The sequence below is a fragment of the Cupressus sempervirens genome, chromosome 8 (assembly GCF_028749045.1).
Source record: "Cupressus sempervirens isolate cs-2001-9-10 chromosome 8, ASM2874904v1, whole genome shotgun sequence".
Taxonomy (NCBI): Eukaryota; Viridiplantae; Streptophyta; class Pinopsida; order Cupressales; family Cupressaceae; genus Cupressus; species Cupressus sempervirens.
The window spans coordinates 770,803,094-770,820,231 of record NC_143125.1 but is presented as its reverse complement, the minus strand read 5'-3'; the positions used below and the strand labels follow the sequence as shown (position 1 = coordinate 770,820,231).

Genomic DNA, 17,138 nt, shown 5'->3' with positions numbered 1-17,138 from the left:
AAATCCAAGAGCACACACACCAACTCCCTCAGATTCAAGCTCACAAATACAATCATCAAAGCTCAACCAGTAAATAAGAACACATTACTAGCAATGACTAAAATGACTCTAACTCTAAGACGATGACTCCAAACATCACACACAATTAAGGAAAGGTTCCCCAATATGCCTTGAATAGATCCCCAACTCCATGAATCATAACTCCAAAAACTCGACACGAAGCCCATGCATACAGGATTGCTAACTTCCCTAGGATGCTCTTGCATCACTTACTAAGGATGAATGTGGTTCATTTTTTATTGCCAGGCACCTTCTTAGTTTTTTATGTTGATGTGTGGATTATAGCGATGTTGTTTTTGACTTGATACATGGGTAATTATGTCAATTCCTTGTTTGCATACACACGGAGGAGACATGGTCCAAAGCTGACTATCGATGAACCCTATAAGCTAAGTCAAAGATGTGCTACTCTTGCAGAGGCTGGTCTTAGATGAAATATGCCATTATGGAGAATTCTATTTCTAATTTAAGGATTTCATATGTACATATCATCTTTTGAAATCAAAAAGGGGTGTTGAAGTCTGAAGGGCCATTGTTCTTATGAAGTGACAAGAGGTTTGATTATTTCATGAACAAGACAAAATGTGAGTACCAAAAGGGTTTGGATGGGTACCATTTGGTAAATAGATAGAGGGAGCACCAATATCGTGAGAGAGCTCTAGACGGCACCAAGGAAGCTCCTTCAAACATTGAAATGTTTCAAGTCAATACTATAGTCGTGTTCTTTCTACGACAACATACCAACACTAAGGAAATTGTATATGTGATGGACATGGACCAAAGATGAATATGAATTAATCCTATTATCATTCTAAAATGTTTTATCTTTGTGTAGGGGATGGTGCAAAAGTTTCCATGGTAAATGGAATTGGGAACCTAATTAATGCAAGTCAGGTAACACAAAAGGTTGTGTTTTACAAAGAAAATGTTGTTGTATTTTGTCCCACATTGCCTATGCATGGACATTTAAATATATTTTTATAATGACATACAATATTGATAAGTGTCTCAAAGGCACGACCTTTTAAGGCACAAGGTCCATGTGTGGGCCCGCAAGCCAGTTGGGTGCAGAGTTAAACTAAATTTTGAATAACTTGACATGTGATATGGAAATGATCTGGAAACCAATGACCAACTAGGTAACTCCATGTGGCATGCAAATAGAGATGTGTGATGTGGAAAAGTTGACAAGTGTCAAAAGGTGGTGATGTCACAAAGAGAATGACAAGCCCTAAAATCCTATAGCGACATAGTGATCATGTGACATGTGGCAGATGGAAGCGGCATGGTGTTGAGGTGGCATGTATTGTAGTGTGGTTGGTCAGGTTGCAAGATGACACATGATGTAAATCCTAGGCATCTAAGATCAAAGCGAATGATTTTTGCGATGTCACCAAGGAAAGATGCGAGGAGGATAACCATCATGACGCGCACATGTGGGCTTGGGTGATAGGAGATGATGAGGTGGAGGTTCTAGTGAATTAGAGATTGACACATGTCAGTAATGTGGCAAGGTGCACAAGTAGATAATGACATAGTTGCTAACAAGACAGAGTAGACCAATAAGGGATTGCTACATGTCACCCACTAGTCAACTAGGTTTGACCAAGCATGAAATTCAGAGAGAAAACTCAATTCCAAAGTTTCAATTAAAAATAATAAGATAATATTCTCATAAGATGAATGTACAAATCCAAACAACATTGAGGCTAAGATAAGGATGTAGGTGGGACCCACAAGGTAAAAGGAGGCTATTCATTGGGAAAAAATTTGCCAATGAAAAATAAGTTGTATTCAGAGGCATTCTTGCGTATATTTCAATCAAGCTTTGCATTTTTATATAATTTGCACTTTATTATAAAGTGAAATAATTTCAATTGTTAAGAGGCATGTTCATGGTGAAAGCCTGTGACTTCCACCGAGTGTTAGATGCATAATTCTTAAGTGAATATAGGACCATCATATATCAATGGAAAGGTCTCGAAGTGAACTTTCCATTTGTTACAATTTGATCAAGTGTAGTTATCAATGGTTGAAATATTATCTCTGATTTATTACTACGGGGGCATTCTCAACTATATTTCTTGTTCATAACTTTTCCATGGTAGTTTAGATTTAGTTTTTTAACAAATGATGATGTGGCTTGTCTCCAAACTTGGAGAGGGTCTTGCTACTAGTGCTATTTTTTTTTCTAATCCTTTTGATGGGCATTTTAGCAGAGATTTTATCAATAGAGTCAAAAGAGTTTTCTCATCATCTTAAAGAGATATTTGGCAAGTTTGTTGTTTCAAATGATGAGATTTGATTTGGTTTTCAGTTGGGGAGAGATGAGAGAGTATTTGCACCAATAGTAGATGGAAAATGGAGGTGACATGTGGCATCAAAAGATCAAATCTGACCTAATTCATTTTCCTATATCTTCTTCTCTCTTCTCATTGTATAGGGTTGGTTCTAGCTTGTTGAGTAAGCCTCTTTGTTGTGATTCCACTATTCTTTCAGCATTTTCCTTGTAGTTGTATTTCCTTGAGCAAATAATGAAGGAATATATGTAGTCCTAGCCTATTTTGTGTTGCTTTGAGTTTTCTCATCCATCTTGATGTATTTAGTTTCAAAAGAGATTAATACAAAATAGCTATCAGAATATTTTCATTATGAATCTTGTCTCCTATATTTGAGTTGTGCAATTTTATGTGATGTGTGGACAAAGAACCCAAATCTTATTTATAGCCTATTTTGAGTTGCATTTCATTGTGTGTTTTGTTATTGATTCAAGGAATCAAGTAAATATTTAGTATACTTTGACAAAATTCTAGAGTTCATAGAAGGATTTTCATGAGTAGAGGATTCATTGTGAAAACTAATGTCTCATTTACGAAGTAAATGGAGAGATCAAAAGGATCTTCATGTATTTCTTGGATTTTGTAACACCCAATGGATAGGCACCGATCTCAACTGGGAGATTACATATTTTGTTGTTTCATATCTAGTTCTTGTTGAATCATTTTAAATCAAAAAATACATTTCTCTTTCATGTTTAAGAATTGAAAGTAGACTCACTTAGCTTGTGGATTCATAGGATATGTTATTAGCTATTTCATACCTATTTAATTGCATAAGTGCAAAAGAATCAAGGTATTATCTTATTTGTTTTGATTCAGATCTATGTTCTTGCACTAGTTATTTTGATGAATCTAAAGGTCTACTCACCTAGGTTTTGCAAAGCTTGAAGTGTAAGAGTATAGTCTTATTAATTGGTCTAGGTTTTGTCCAAGGCGTATTGATCATGGGAATTAGCTATCCTTAGATGCATTTTAATTCAGGTTCCTAGTAGTTGAAATCTTGTCAAATCAAGATCCAACATAAGACGTAGGAGCTTGGATCATGATCTTTTACTAGAATCGTGTGACAATATTCGTACAAAATTGGGATTGTTCTTGATCAGTGCTAGAAGATGTAAATCCTTTGATGACTAATAGAGTTTTTGGTTTGACTGTGCTGTTGTCTTTCCCTTTTATTGTTGTGACATCACAATATTCAAATTTTACAAGTTCAACCATATTGATTACATTGTAATCATTGGTGTATGTATAGTTGACCTTGGAGTTATTTTTTGGTTTCGGTGTCTCCCCCTTCTCATATGAAGGGAATGGTTCCTTGAATGCTTTGTGATCAAAGTTCTTATTATGCTTACCAACAACTACGTCACCATCATCAATGAGGTATTGAATCTTGTGTGTGAGTTGTATGCAATTGTTTGTTGTATGAGCTTTGTTATGATGGTATTCATAGTATTCATCCTCCTTCCACCATTTGGGTCTAGGTTGTGGATCCAAATGGCTGAGAGTTATCTAGAGGACTAATGATTTGATGTTGAAGAAGCATCTTGTAGACCACTCCTAAAGGTTCATCGAGAGGTGTGTGGTTACGCTTGGGTCTAGGAGTCCAAAGTCTATCTTTGAAGATATTCCCAATTTCTTTAATTTTAGTGGCACCCTTTTCTATAGATTTAGATGCTTGCATTTTGTTTGTGAGATTGAAGGGATCTTTAGAAATTTTGGGAGTGACATGGTCCACTATTCCATCATTCACAACATCATGGTTTTTGTTGGTGTATTTGGGTTTGTCTTTGTAAAGTAAACATACCTTTCTTGATCATGAATTCCTCTATGCGGACACCTTGTTTAATCATCTCATCATGTTGTAGTTTGTACCCAAAGTCAAGTAGAAGGTTTTCCATGAATATGTCAAGTTTTTCATTTTAAAGTATCTTGCAAGAGTACCTGGTATACATTTGTTTCCATCTCTAGAGGAAAGTCAAGAATAGTTCTCCAGTTCTTTGTTTGAGATTACAAAGGTCCTTGATGTTAATTGGATGTTGAATGTTGCATGAGTATTGTTGGAGGAACATTTTTCTAATTTCATCAAAGGTTTTAATCCCAGGAGGTAGCCTTGAAAACCACTCAATAACTTGTCCACCTAGACTATGTGAGGACAAGTGCATAAGATATGTCTAATCATGCATAAAATCCATAGACAATGCACCAAACTCCCTTAAGTGACCTTATGGATCAAAAGTACCCATGTATTTATCATATTTAGGTAGTCAAATTCCCTTAGGAAAAGGAGGTATGTAGAGATCTTTGTCAAAAGGGAAAGTACAAATATTTTCTAGGGTGTACTGTCTAATAGATTTTTGTTTTTCTTGCATTACTTTTTGCAATTGTTCTTACATATCTTGGAGTTGTTTTTCAATTCTAGATGTTATAGTTTCTTCTTCCTTGACCACAAGCATTTCCATGTTATAGTTTAGAGGTAGCTTGGCTCCCTCTTTAGCTAATTCAAGGAAGTATTTCTCCTTTTCTTCCTTCATCAAGATTTCCTTCATTTTCCTAAAACCTTGCTCAAATTGACATCAATCTATTTCTTCTTGAATTATCTCTTCCTCATCATCGCCTGAGATGTATTGATATTGTTGTTTATCTTTTTCAAATCTATTGTGTTCTCCTTGGTTTTGATGTTGGTTAGTCATTTTATCTTTGTGCAAGTTTTTAGTATGTGGAGGTTTGGTACGCAAAGGTGTTGTGTTTGAAGTATTAGGTAGTGTAGTTTCATTATGAGTAGCAAGGTCTTGTTCAGAGGGTGACTTGTCAAAAGTATCATCTTAAGGATTTTCATGAAATAGTGGGTTTTGAATTTGATTAAGATTTATGGGGAAAAAATGTCTGAAGTAAGGTCTATCAACAAGAGAAGGAGATTATTAAGAGTATGTGCTTTATGTAGGAGAATGTGTGATAGGGGGAGGAGATCCTAAAGATTCCTCACTAGACTCAGAATGTCTTATAAACTTGGTACGACCTCTACCTTGACCTTGACCTTTTCTAGATCTATATGAAGGAGATGGGCTTGCACTAAGACCATGCTCAAACTTCATCTCAAAAGTAAGTGGAGATAAAAATAAGAGTGATGTACACCAAGGTATGAGTCACCAGAGTAGTGGCTAGAACAATCAAGCAAGGTGACTATCATGATAGCAAGATGTGCAACACAATAGGACAAGTAGAACAAGCGAAGCAAGACACTAGTTTGTACGCGGACAAAGTGCTCAACTTAAGGATTTAGTTTTATATTTCAAACTTTGTACAGACACAGAAGTGTACAGAGGACAACCAGACAGAGACCAAAATAGACTAGGACAGACCAGATGATCAAATAGAAAAAATTTAGCCTCTGGAAGACATTTTACCGGCATGCTCATGAGGAATTATATTCCTAGATGAATCTTTTCCTAGCTCATACAAGTAAGTGCACAACCAAAAAAGGGTTTGTAACAGAAATCAGTTTGGACAATTTATGAACATGTTCAAAGCAATTTTCAATGAAGTCTCATATGAGACAGAACTGGGACCATTTAAGTAAGGACTAGACTTACTACAAGCAAAGGAGGATAAAATGTTTATGAGTTCTGGGTCGTTCAAGATTTGGCAGAGGAATATGTGAGTTTTCATATCATTTTCTCAATTTGCATAGTTTTCGAAGTAAGATTTGACCATTTTTAGTTTCTAATTTGCAAATGGGGTTGCAAGATTTGGGTTTAAACATGGGGGAAACTTCATAGTTAAGCACACCCAGGCTGGAGTAGTACTGGGATGGGTGACCTCCCAGGAAGTCCCAATGCTTCAACCTTGAGCATCACCTAGATCCAATGAGTGCTAAGTTTCTCATTTATTCTCATGAGAGATGGATTCATATTGAATCACTACTCATGAAACATGGGTCAATGAGTTTGACTCAAAATCACATAGTTAAATCCTGATAGCAATATCACAATTTGATTTGCTATGGAAATTATCTCCTATTTATTAGTATGTGAATAATTGACAAATTCTAGCATAGGTAGTAGTCACAAACAATCTTACTAAGGATAAAGTAACTTGGAAGGATAGGGGAAGTTTTGATAATTTAGACAAGTTTGGACAAGATAGACCCAAAAAACACACTTTATCCCTAGAAAGAAAATGGTAGAGAAGGCAAAACCTTTGTTTCACATCTTATGTGTATACGTGCACCACACATAGTCGTGTCACCTCCTAAAGGGTGCTTGTATTTTTGGTATGTCCAAGGACTCGATAATATATGTTCAAAGGTTATCCTTGAAGCAAGGGTTAGTGTCATATACCACCTTCAAGTGTCTAGGCGTATACCTATGGTGGGGATCTACATGAGAGATTCTTCGCCCTTCTTGCACAAAGATTATGCCCCCTTTTAGAGGTGGATCGGGTAGCTTCTACTATAAGAGGTGTTTAATAGGCTTTCATTCATGATAACCCCTAGTGGTCTTGCAAGTGATATTAAGGCCTCTTAACCACACCAACACCTAAAATTCTACATCCTTGGCAAGCAAGGCTAGGAGTGGCACCACCCAGTACAACAAACAATGCTCTCTCAAGATATATGGCACAGGATCAAGAGAAATTACCATGGCTTTGGATTCTTTTTCTCTACAAAGCCTCTTTATTATAGTGATTTGGAATGACCGACGAAAGGTGTGTGCTCATTTGGGTCATTCCTAGAGGTTGACTACTCTAGCAGGCCCGCTAAAGGTGACTCGAGGACTTGGCTTAGATTCAAGGGTCCAAGTTTCTAATTCTCCCTAAAAGGGAAAAGAGCACACTCCTCTACCTCTTCACCTTACCCAAACACACCAGACATGTTCATCACCAAGGTATCTTGTCTCCCAACACATCTATAAGCTTCTAGGTTTTTTATTCTCCCAGAAGGGAAAAGAGCATACTCTCCTCACTAAAAGATTTTCCAAGAGATTCACTACCTTTCCTTTCCTTCAGAGGGTATTGTTGTCTAAAGGGGTCTAGGTTTATGATTTACTCTTTGGCATCACTTGCAAGTAGTAAAGAGCATAATCTACTATCCCTTTATCTAGAGCCATATAGAAGTTCACAAGGCTTAATTAGATTATGTTTTGAAAGCAGTAAAAGAAGACATTATATTTGAGTAGGTTTCAAATGAGCCTTCGACAATCGATCTTTGATAGGTGTCCTACAATCAAACTGTCAAAAAGTGTGTATAGGTTTCAAGGTGTCTTTGAAAATTGTCTTGCAAGAAATGTTAAACTGCATTAAATCCAAAACATAGACAATAGATCAAGCAAAGGTTAGCATTTGAAATATGTAAAATTCTATCAAAATAGAAACCTACATGAAACGAACTTTGAAAATCATACGAGTAAATAGTCTGACAAGAAGTCTTGTACAAGACACTAAATGCTCTTACAAGGATTGAAAATCCTTGTATGACTCAGAATCAAACCTAAGATGGGGGTTGGATCCTATGATAATCGTACAACCTAGGATCAGCCCTAATACAAGTAAACTGAAGACTCGTATGAGTGTGCAAACCAGAATGCAAAAATAAAAGCATACATAAAAATGTATTTTTAAACAAGAATAAGGGTAGAAAATTAATTTTTTAATCCCCACAGTGGGCGCCAATAATGTATGTGTCAAAAATGGTCTACACACACTTCAACATAGTCATTGCATGTCAAATTCATCTGAGAATGAACATGAGATTGTTCATCCTGAAAGATCCAAGAAAATTGACATGTTGCCTTCTATCTAGTAGGGGTTTGAGTACGTGCTCTTAGAATCAAGAGCTTCAATTAAATCCTGATGGCAATATCACAATTTGACTTGCTGTGGAAATATCTCCTAAGTAGTAGTGGGATGGGTGACCTTGCAAGATGTCTTGGTGCTTCACCTTTGTGAGCATCACCTAGATCCAATGAGTGCTAAGTGTTCCATTTATTTGTTGGAAATTTGTCCAATGCTCCCCTCGAGATTTGTGACAAGGGCTTAACCGCCTCTTGTGTACTCTAAGTTGAGTGGTTGTATTGAGCATTAACGGATCAGTCTTTTGGTGCAATGGCAACCCCACTCTAACAAGTGGTATCAAAGCTTGGTCATAGATTTGAATCCTCAAACCCTCGAGTAACGCTCAGGGGGAGATTGTTAGAAATTTGTATAGTGCTCCCCTCGGGATTCATGACAAGGGCTTAACCGCCTCCTGTGTACTATAAGTTGAGTGGTTGAATTGGGCATTGACAGTTCAGTCTTTTGGTGCACCAGCAACCCCATTCTAACATTATTTTCATGAGAGATGGATTCATGTATGAATCGCTACTCATGAAACATGGGTCAATGAGTTTGACTCAAAAACTACACAGTTAAATCTTGATAGAATTATGACTATTTGACTTGATGTGTACATATCTCCCTCTTATCACTTAATGAGTTTAAGGGGCTTTCTAATGAATGGTTCATAAGGCACAAAACTTGGTGAAGGTTTTGCAAATGGGGTTGCAAGTAGAGTGGGTTTAACCATGGAGGAAACTCCATAGTTAAGCATGCTCGAGTTGGAGTAGTACTGGGATGGGTGACCTCCCAAGAAGTTTTGGTGCTTCACCTTTGTGAGCATCACCTAGATCTAATGAGTGTTAAGTGTTCCATTTATTCTCATGAGAGATGGATTCATGTATGAATCACTACTCATGAAACATGGGTCAATGAGTTTGACTCAAAAACTACACAGTTAAATTCTGATAGCAATATCACAATTTGACTTGTTGTGGAAATATCTCCTACTTATCACTTGATGAGCTTAAGGGGCTTTCTAATGAATGGTTCATAAGGAACAAAACTTGGTGAAGGTTTTGCAAATGGGGTTGCAAGCAAAGCGAGTTTAACCATGGAGGAAACTTTGTAGTTAAGTGCACTCGAGCTGGAGTAGGGGATGGGTGACCTCCCGGGAAGTCTTGGTGCTTCACCTCTATGAGCATCACCTAGATCTAATGAGTGCTAAGTATTTGATTTATTCTCTTAAGAGATGGATTCATGTATGAATCACTACTCATGAAATATAGGTCAATGAGTTTGACTCAAAAATACACAGTTAAATCCTGACAACAAAATCACGAAGAAATCCTTATCTCATTATTTTCTCCAACTCTAATCAGTCACACATGATTTTATTTGAACTTCATCATAAACATTATGAATGATAAATAACATCTAGCATTTGTTATAATATCATGCATTACCTCATTTATTTTTATTTTTTAAATTATTCCTTATCGTTAGAGTAACCTACATCAATTAATCAGATCTATCTAATTTAGAATAGGATATTTTTTGTGGACTGTATATGATTCACAAAAGTCATTCAACTCTCTTCAGATTAAAACCTTTACAACTAAGAACTATTGATTTTGATTATTCGTGTCATTATAAAATTCAACCTAATCATATGATCGTTATCAATCACAAAAAGAAGACATGCTTTTTTCAATTCAAAATAAAACATAAAGATTTTCTAGTCCTAGAAGAACTCTAAGACACACACTTTTAAAACATTTTTTAATGTTCACACGAAGTGGACGAGCAAAAGAGACGGACAGACTAGTACTATCACTTTCACCAATTTCATCAATCACCAGTGACCATCGGCTACCTTTAATTAAACTTTAAAAGGCTCATTACACTAAAAATTTAAAAGACAGATAATTGACAGAAAAAACCCTCGTTCAGGCGACGGCAATCTCGATTGTCTTTGGGCTTCTAACAACAATAATAGACAGAACTCCGTTTGATGCTTTTCCTCAATATTTCCACTTCCAAAGAAAATTCTCCTAAAATTAAAAACTTTAGAGCCGTGAAAGAAAATTTCTCCTTCAAACGTCTAAATTATTTTTTCGGTGATTACCCCACACATTAGGTGAGATATTGAATAATTGGAAAAAGACAATGTGGAGGGGAGTACAAAAAAATACAAGGACTATTTAGGTATAGCCGCCCTCACTATTAAGCGCCTCATTTGCCTTTATAACTTGTAACATTTGTCATGTATAAGCCAACATGTGGGGCCCTCCTTGCATCTAAAATTAGATTGCATTTGGAACCATGGCCTTACACCCTTGCTTACTCTGCACCCAACAACAACAATTCCCACTTCCCTAATTATTGATGTTTTGTCCACTTCACTAACAACCAGTTTTTTCAGAAAGTAAGGTCGGTCCTTCATTCCTCCTTCCAGTAAAAATTATGAAGGGGTTAATTAAAGTGCTGCAAGGGAATGTTTTTAAAGGTAAATACTCGAATGATTTTCTACATTGGTACTTTAATTTAATTTTGCTTTAGGTCTTATTATAAAATCTGACTGTAGTTGGGGAGATATTACTTATCTATGTACATTTTATGCGATGTGCGGTGGGAGAAAGTGGGCGACCACATTTCCAAATGTTCGCTTCTTTTTAATTTAAAAATAATTAAAAGCGTTCTAATTTGTGGGGTTTACGGGAAAAATGACGCCCGCGTACATGTTCGTGTTACCTGTTAAAAACGGGGCTTTGATTTAAGTTTGAAATTACGTTCTATCATTTTTGGTACATTAATTTATTATATGATGCTTACAATAGAGCAGTAACTGCTTATCTATTTAAAAATAAAAGACATATAAATATATCATGCTTAATTGTTGGCAAAAATCCAAGTTTTGAATTTTTTTCAAATTTACGAGGGAAATGTTTAATATAAAAATATATATGAGTAAATTCAGTTTGCTATTTACATTTTATTATACATAATTATTTTGAAAAATAAAGTTTTTTTTTATAGATTATTATGAAAAAAAATTGTTGATTTGTTTTATTGTGATTTCATTGAGTATTCAAAGAGTTATAATGAATTAATTGATTTCAAATATTTTTATAAAATTAGGTAAGTCTTTGATTGATTGATTTGTTTTATTGTGAATTTTTTAGAATATTTAAAGAATAATAATGAATTGATAATTGATCTATGATATTTTGATAAAATTAGATATGTATTTTAGTGGACATCAGTTTTTTAAAATTTATAAAATATAAAATAATTTGTTTCTAAAATCAATCATAAATGTTTTAATAAAGAAAATTGAAAATTTAGTAAAGAAAATGGTATTTAATAATAAATAGATAATTGTCAAGCTAAGACTCTGGATATATTTTAATTGGCATACACTATGTAAAGATCATTTTTAAAATTAGTTATGTATTTTTTATAAAGAAATTTAAAGTATTTAAAAAAATTATTGAAAAAAGATGATTATTATTAATTTGAGTATTGAAAAGATAATATTGAATTGGTAATTGATATACAATATTGTGATTATTTGTGTGTGTTTTAGTTGATAAAGTTTTTCTATAAAATCATATAGTGTTCAAAAGATTGTTTTGGAATCAATAATGTATATTTTTAATATTTTAAAAATGTATTTTTCTAATATATTTTAAAATCAATATTTTATATTATACTCTTTAATTCATCATTAGAATTAAAAAGGGTTTTAGTTAGATCTAAAATATGATTTAAAGAATTTATAATTTTTTTACAAATATTATATTCAAATTATAAATATAGTCAAATTTAAAATTTAACACTAATTTTTTTGTTTCCTAAAAATATTAGAAGCTTAGGGAGTATAAGAATAACATTAGAGATAAATCTAATGTTGCAATTAGCTATAATGATAATTCATCGATAATAAAGTAATCAATGTCAACAATAATAGATTATATGAAACAACTAGTTCCCCATACTCTCAAATTAATCATGGGTTAAACAAGTGGGACGACTAGTAAGCAAAGGGTCTCACCCAGGAGGTTACTCTTTTCCTTGCTGGCAAGCAAGGTCACAACAATACAATAAAAGACTCATCTAAGCTAAATCTCTTTTTCTTGCAACTTCGATATGTGTTGTGTATCTTGGTTAGGAAATGTACAACCCTTATAATACTTTTTGGTATCTTGGTTAGGAAGCAAGTATGGTAGAAAGGATCCTTTAGTTGTTTTCGTATACTTTTAATCATAATGAATTTGTGCGTACAATTGAAAGGAATCAACAAGTTAGCCCATCAACGCATAGCTTATCTTTTTTATGAGATGAGTCCCCTTATAACCTCTCAACTCATAGCTTAACATTTGATGAGACAAATCCCCTTATATCCTATTAGGGTTAATCAATTCAAATGAAGCTCAACTAAGTTAAATAACTAAAAATAAAGAAAATTGATCTTTGAATTTACATAAAACAAATCAAAGAAAACTTAAACTATAAACAAATACAATTCAACATCTAAAATTAAATATTTTTAAAAATCGAACAATTCATCTATAAATTTTCTTACACTAAAATTGATCTTCAAATTTACATAAAACAAATAAAAAAAAACTTAAACTATAAACAAATACAATTCAACATCTAAAATTAAATATATCTAAAAATTGAAGAATTCATCTATAAATTTTCTTACACTACAACTAAACAAAAGATTTGTCGTCCTACAAAGATATTAGGGGAGATGATCCAGTAGTCGCCCGTGTTACAATGACCTCTACATCTACCATTATAGATCCCCCCAGTTACCACTCATATAAAGCCTCAAAAAATGATAGCACATCTACTAATAGTCGATTACACATGTACTAAGGGAAATGTGCCAATTGTCACCCATGTTTGTATTACTACCATGTCTACAACTACCTTTCCCCCCAATTATTGTTCGTAAAAAGACCCAAAAAATGATCACGCATGTACTAATAGTTGATCAATTTTTAGTTTTCTTGGTTGTTGATTGGTCCATTTGTGCAAAAAGTACTATTTTTGGGGTGAGCACATATTAGGGGGTCTTAGTGGTGGGTTTCAGATGAACATTTTTAAATGGCAGTTTTAGACCACCTCGCACTCTACGAGTTCTACAAAGAGCTCTGTAAATGTGGAAAAGTTGGAAGGTTAGCTTTAAGCTCTTCACTTGCCTACAGAGGTTCACCGAAAAAATTGGCAAATTTTAGCATACAGATTAGGAACTGTAGGTGCACAAAGTTAGCCTAAGCAACTATTGGGTCATTTCCTAGTAACTTGTGGACGAAGGATATCACTCGTGGGAGGATTAGTCTCGCTCTAGCTAGCATAGGTGCCCAAAATATAAGTTGTTGGGTGTTGTGATAGGTCGCAAGGATACCTCCCATGTAGGAAAAAAAATGAAAAATAAAAAATCATTGAAATGAGTAAAAAAATTTAAATGAAACTTTTTAACAATGTCCATGACACCAAACATTTTATGAGACCCATAGATGGTGAACAAACAATATAAGCAAGTTAAAGCCCCAAACAAAATACTTTTGCCAACTAAATCTCTTTACTCTTGAAATGTGGATCTTGCTTTGCATCCTGGTTGAGAAATCTCCATCCTTTATATTGATTTTCACCACTTGGTTAGGAAAGAGATGTAGAAAGGATCCTTTAGTTGTTTTCTTACACTTCAATTTATGATGAATTTGTGTATGTATAATTGAAAGGAATCAACACTTAGCCCATCAACTCATAGTTGAACTTTTTGATGAGACGAGTCCCCTTATAACCTCTTGTGGTTGCGAATCCAATTCAAATGAGCTAACTACTAGATGACTTAAAGTAGGGAAAAATGATCTTGAAACTTGCATCAAATGAACAAAAAGTCTTAACCAATATATATTAGAATAAACAAATAAAATTCACCATCTAAAATTAAACAATTTAACTATAAATATTTTTTGTGTTTCCTTAAACACCATCATGTCCAAAACAAAATAATTAACTCCTACCCTCCACACTCCACCTCTAGAAACAAAAAGAAATTAAATTCAGAGGAAGATAGTAGGGTATTCTTCAACCTGTTTAGCTCTAATGGCCCGGAGATCTGAAAGAATTCCACAGGCTCGACCCCATGTAAGGCATTTATGCCTTTGTCTTTGACATTTAAGACTTTAAAACCACTCAATCATAGATATAGATACCCTACCCAACTTAAACAGAGTTATCATAAATAAGCGCCAGTAAACTCACGGCCCGAAAAAACCAAAAGCTACCAACCACAGAAGGCACGGATTCATTCCCGGCTCCTCGGAGTCCATTCCAAAGACCTCGGAGTGAATGTACACCATCACGGACAAAAATTTCCTGACAGTAAATTAAAACATGAGGCGGCTCTACAGAATATGATAAAATCGTGCGTACCTCAAGTCTTAAAAGCTGTAATCCTTTTGCGTGGACCCCACGCGGAGCCCCGTTTCACGTCGCTCTCAAGACGAGAGCGCCTAGAATATGAAATCTGGCAAAACCGCGAAAACGGAAAAGATAAAAACCCACGATCCCAATGCGGGCTTCAAAAAGTCACTCGCAAAGGCAAAAACGCGAGGCCCCTGATAATAAAATAATTGCCTCGTAACAGAGAGATTACAGTGTAAAAAGACAGCCCATCGAAACCCTGCGAAAGAACTACACTGATCCCAAAGATACTAGAAAATAAATAATAATTAAAAAACACCATCATTAATACTTACAAAAACCACTGACCGGACACCGCTACCATTGGACGGAGCAGTTAGTTCAATAGTTTCGTAGAAGGAGAATGATGGGGTTTGTTTCGATTACATTCCTTGTCGACTTCGTAGTAGCTGTTACGGCGCCGTTAAATGGAAGGCCCGGTTCACGGCGTTTGTAGCGGCGAGGTGCGGGGGAGTTTTTATGTTTATATTCTTTCCGTGATAGGCAGGGCAGATGACGACAAGGAGGGGGGTGAGGGTGACTGGTATCTTTGTACGACGATAAATCTTTTGTCATGACTCATCATAATCACGACGCCGGCGGCATCTGGTCCCGTCCCCGTCCGCCCGGCAGGGTTCCGTTCGGGGTGACGCCATCATTACTTTTCTTTCGCTTTTGCTGTTTACTGTAACTGTCAATTCCAACTGCTAGGTAGCGGTGGTTAAAGATGTTAACCGGCAACTCACCGACTGACTGCTTGCGGGCTGGGCTTGCCTTTCCTTTTTGGTTTTCATGAAATTAAGTTTCAACTTTAAATGGTTTTTTTGGGAGGAGGTTTTATTAAGGTGCTGCTGCATTTGTAGATCTTAAATGACTAGACTTTTCTTTAAAAATTACAATGTGACCTAATTGTTGATAGCTATTGTTGCTCGCCTTTGGATAGTAAGGAATCTTTTTCATGTACAAAGATCAAAAGGTGCTCATTTTAAAGAATGTCGTCTATGCCCTATGATCTGGGCTGCAAGAGCCAAAATGCATTGTGTTAAATGATTAATTTGCATTTATTAAGTAATTTAAAAATTATAAGTCAATAGTTTTCTGAATTTTAATTTGATTTAAAATAATAATAAATTGTCTAATAGAGTGCATTTTGGCTCCTACATAGCCAAAATTATTTTAAAGTGTTGTCAAATACTTACGTAAAGATTTCCCAATAATTGTGCACTATAACCACCTCAAAAAGTACCGATACTTTTACACAAATATCCACCAATTGTTCAAAAATTGGCAATACTTAGATGTTAATGTTTGACATTGAAAAATATCCATTACAAGGAGTGCATGTAGGCAACTATTAGTACATAGGGGAGATGACCCAAGTCGCCTAGGCTAACTTTGAGCACTTAGAACTCATGCTCTGTACATCAAAATTTTACAATTATTTTGGTGAATCTTTATAGGTGAGCGAAGAGATTAAAGCTAAGCTTTCAACTTTTCTACATTTACAGAGCTCTCTCTAGAACTCATAGAGCATGAGGTGATTTAAAAGTGTCATTTTAAAATGTTTGCCACCCCCTCTCAATAACATCAAAATAAAAAGTTAAAAAGATAGTACTTTTGCACAAATTGACCAATCGGCAACCAAGAAAGAAAAATAATGATCAATTATTAATACATATGTGATCGGCTATTAGTACATGTGCTATCATTTTTGGGGGCTTTTGGTGAGTGGTAATTGAGGGATCTAAACAGTAAATGTAGCAGTCATTAGAACATGGCGGCTACTAGATCGTCTCCCCTAATATATTTACTAATGAACTTTTAGTTTTCATTTTTTTGTTTCTTCAAAGTTAGTAACTAGGACATGGCGACCATACCACCAAATTCACCTAACCGTCATAGTATGGGGTGAACTTTTTGATAAAATAAATTTGATTTTATCATGTACCTAATAAACAATATGAAAAAGATTAAATTAATTTTTATTTTTTTATTAGTCATTTTACAATGGCATTATAGGCAATTGAAAAGTGTGTAGAAGATAAAGATAAGAAAAAATATATAAATAAAATATGATAATATATTAACGATTGAATTATAATGAATTGTTGCCAAAAATAAAGTAGTAATCATATATTTAAATATAATAGTAATCAGATTATGATAACAATTTAATATTAATTACATTACTATAATATTTTAAGCGAGATAATGATATTTTAAGATCTTTTCCATAATCTTAAAAAAAATATTATAACATAATTTAAAATAATTTATTATTGATTGAAAAATTACAATATGTTTTCCTTATTTTATATTGTTTTATTTGTATTCTTTTAGTTTATAATAGTTTTTGGATTCATTGTGTATAATGCCAAATATAACATACAAGAGAATCCAAGGGCAATCTTTATTGTATGTGAATGGATTGTAAGAAGCAATCTC

The 17,138-nt window shown here is 34.5% G+C and overlaps 1 long non-coding RNA gene across 1 annotated transcript; it reads right to left on the bottom strand.

The window, feature by feature from the left end:
• Nucleotides 1–14,160: 14,160 nt before the first annotated feature.
• Nucleotides 14,161–15,220, bottom strand: LOC149544692 (uncharacterized). Its single transcript, XR_016355293.1, has 2 exons — nucleotides 14,990–15,220; nucleotides 14,161–14,757 (listed from the first exon to the last, which is right to left on the bottom strand). It is a non-coding gene; the product is annotated as an uncharacterized LOC149544692 (long non-coding RNA).
• Nucleotides 15,221–17,138: the final 1,918 nt, after the last annotated feature.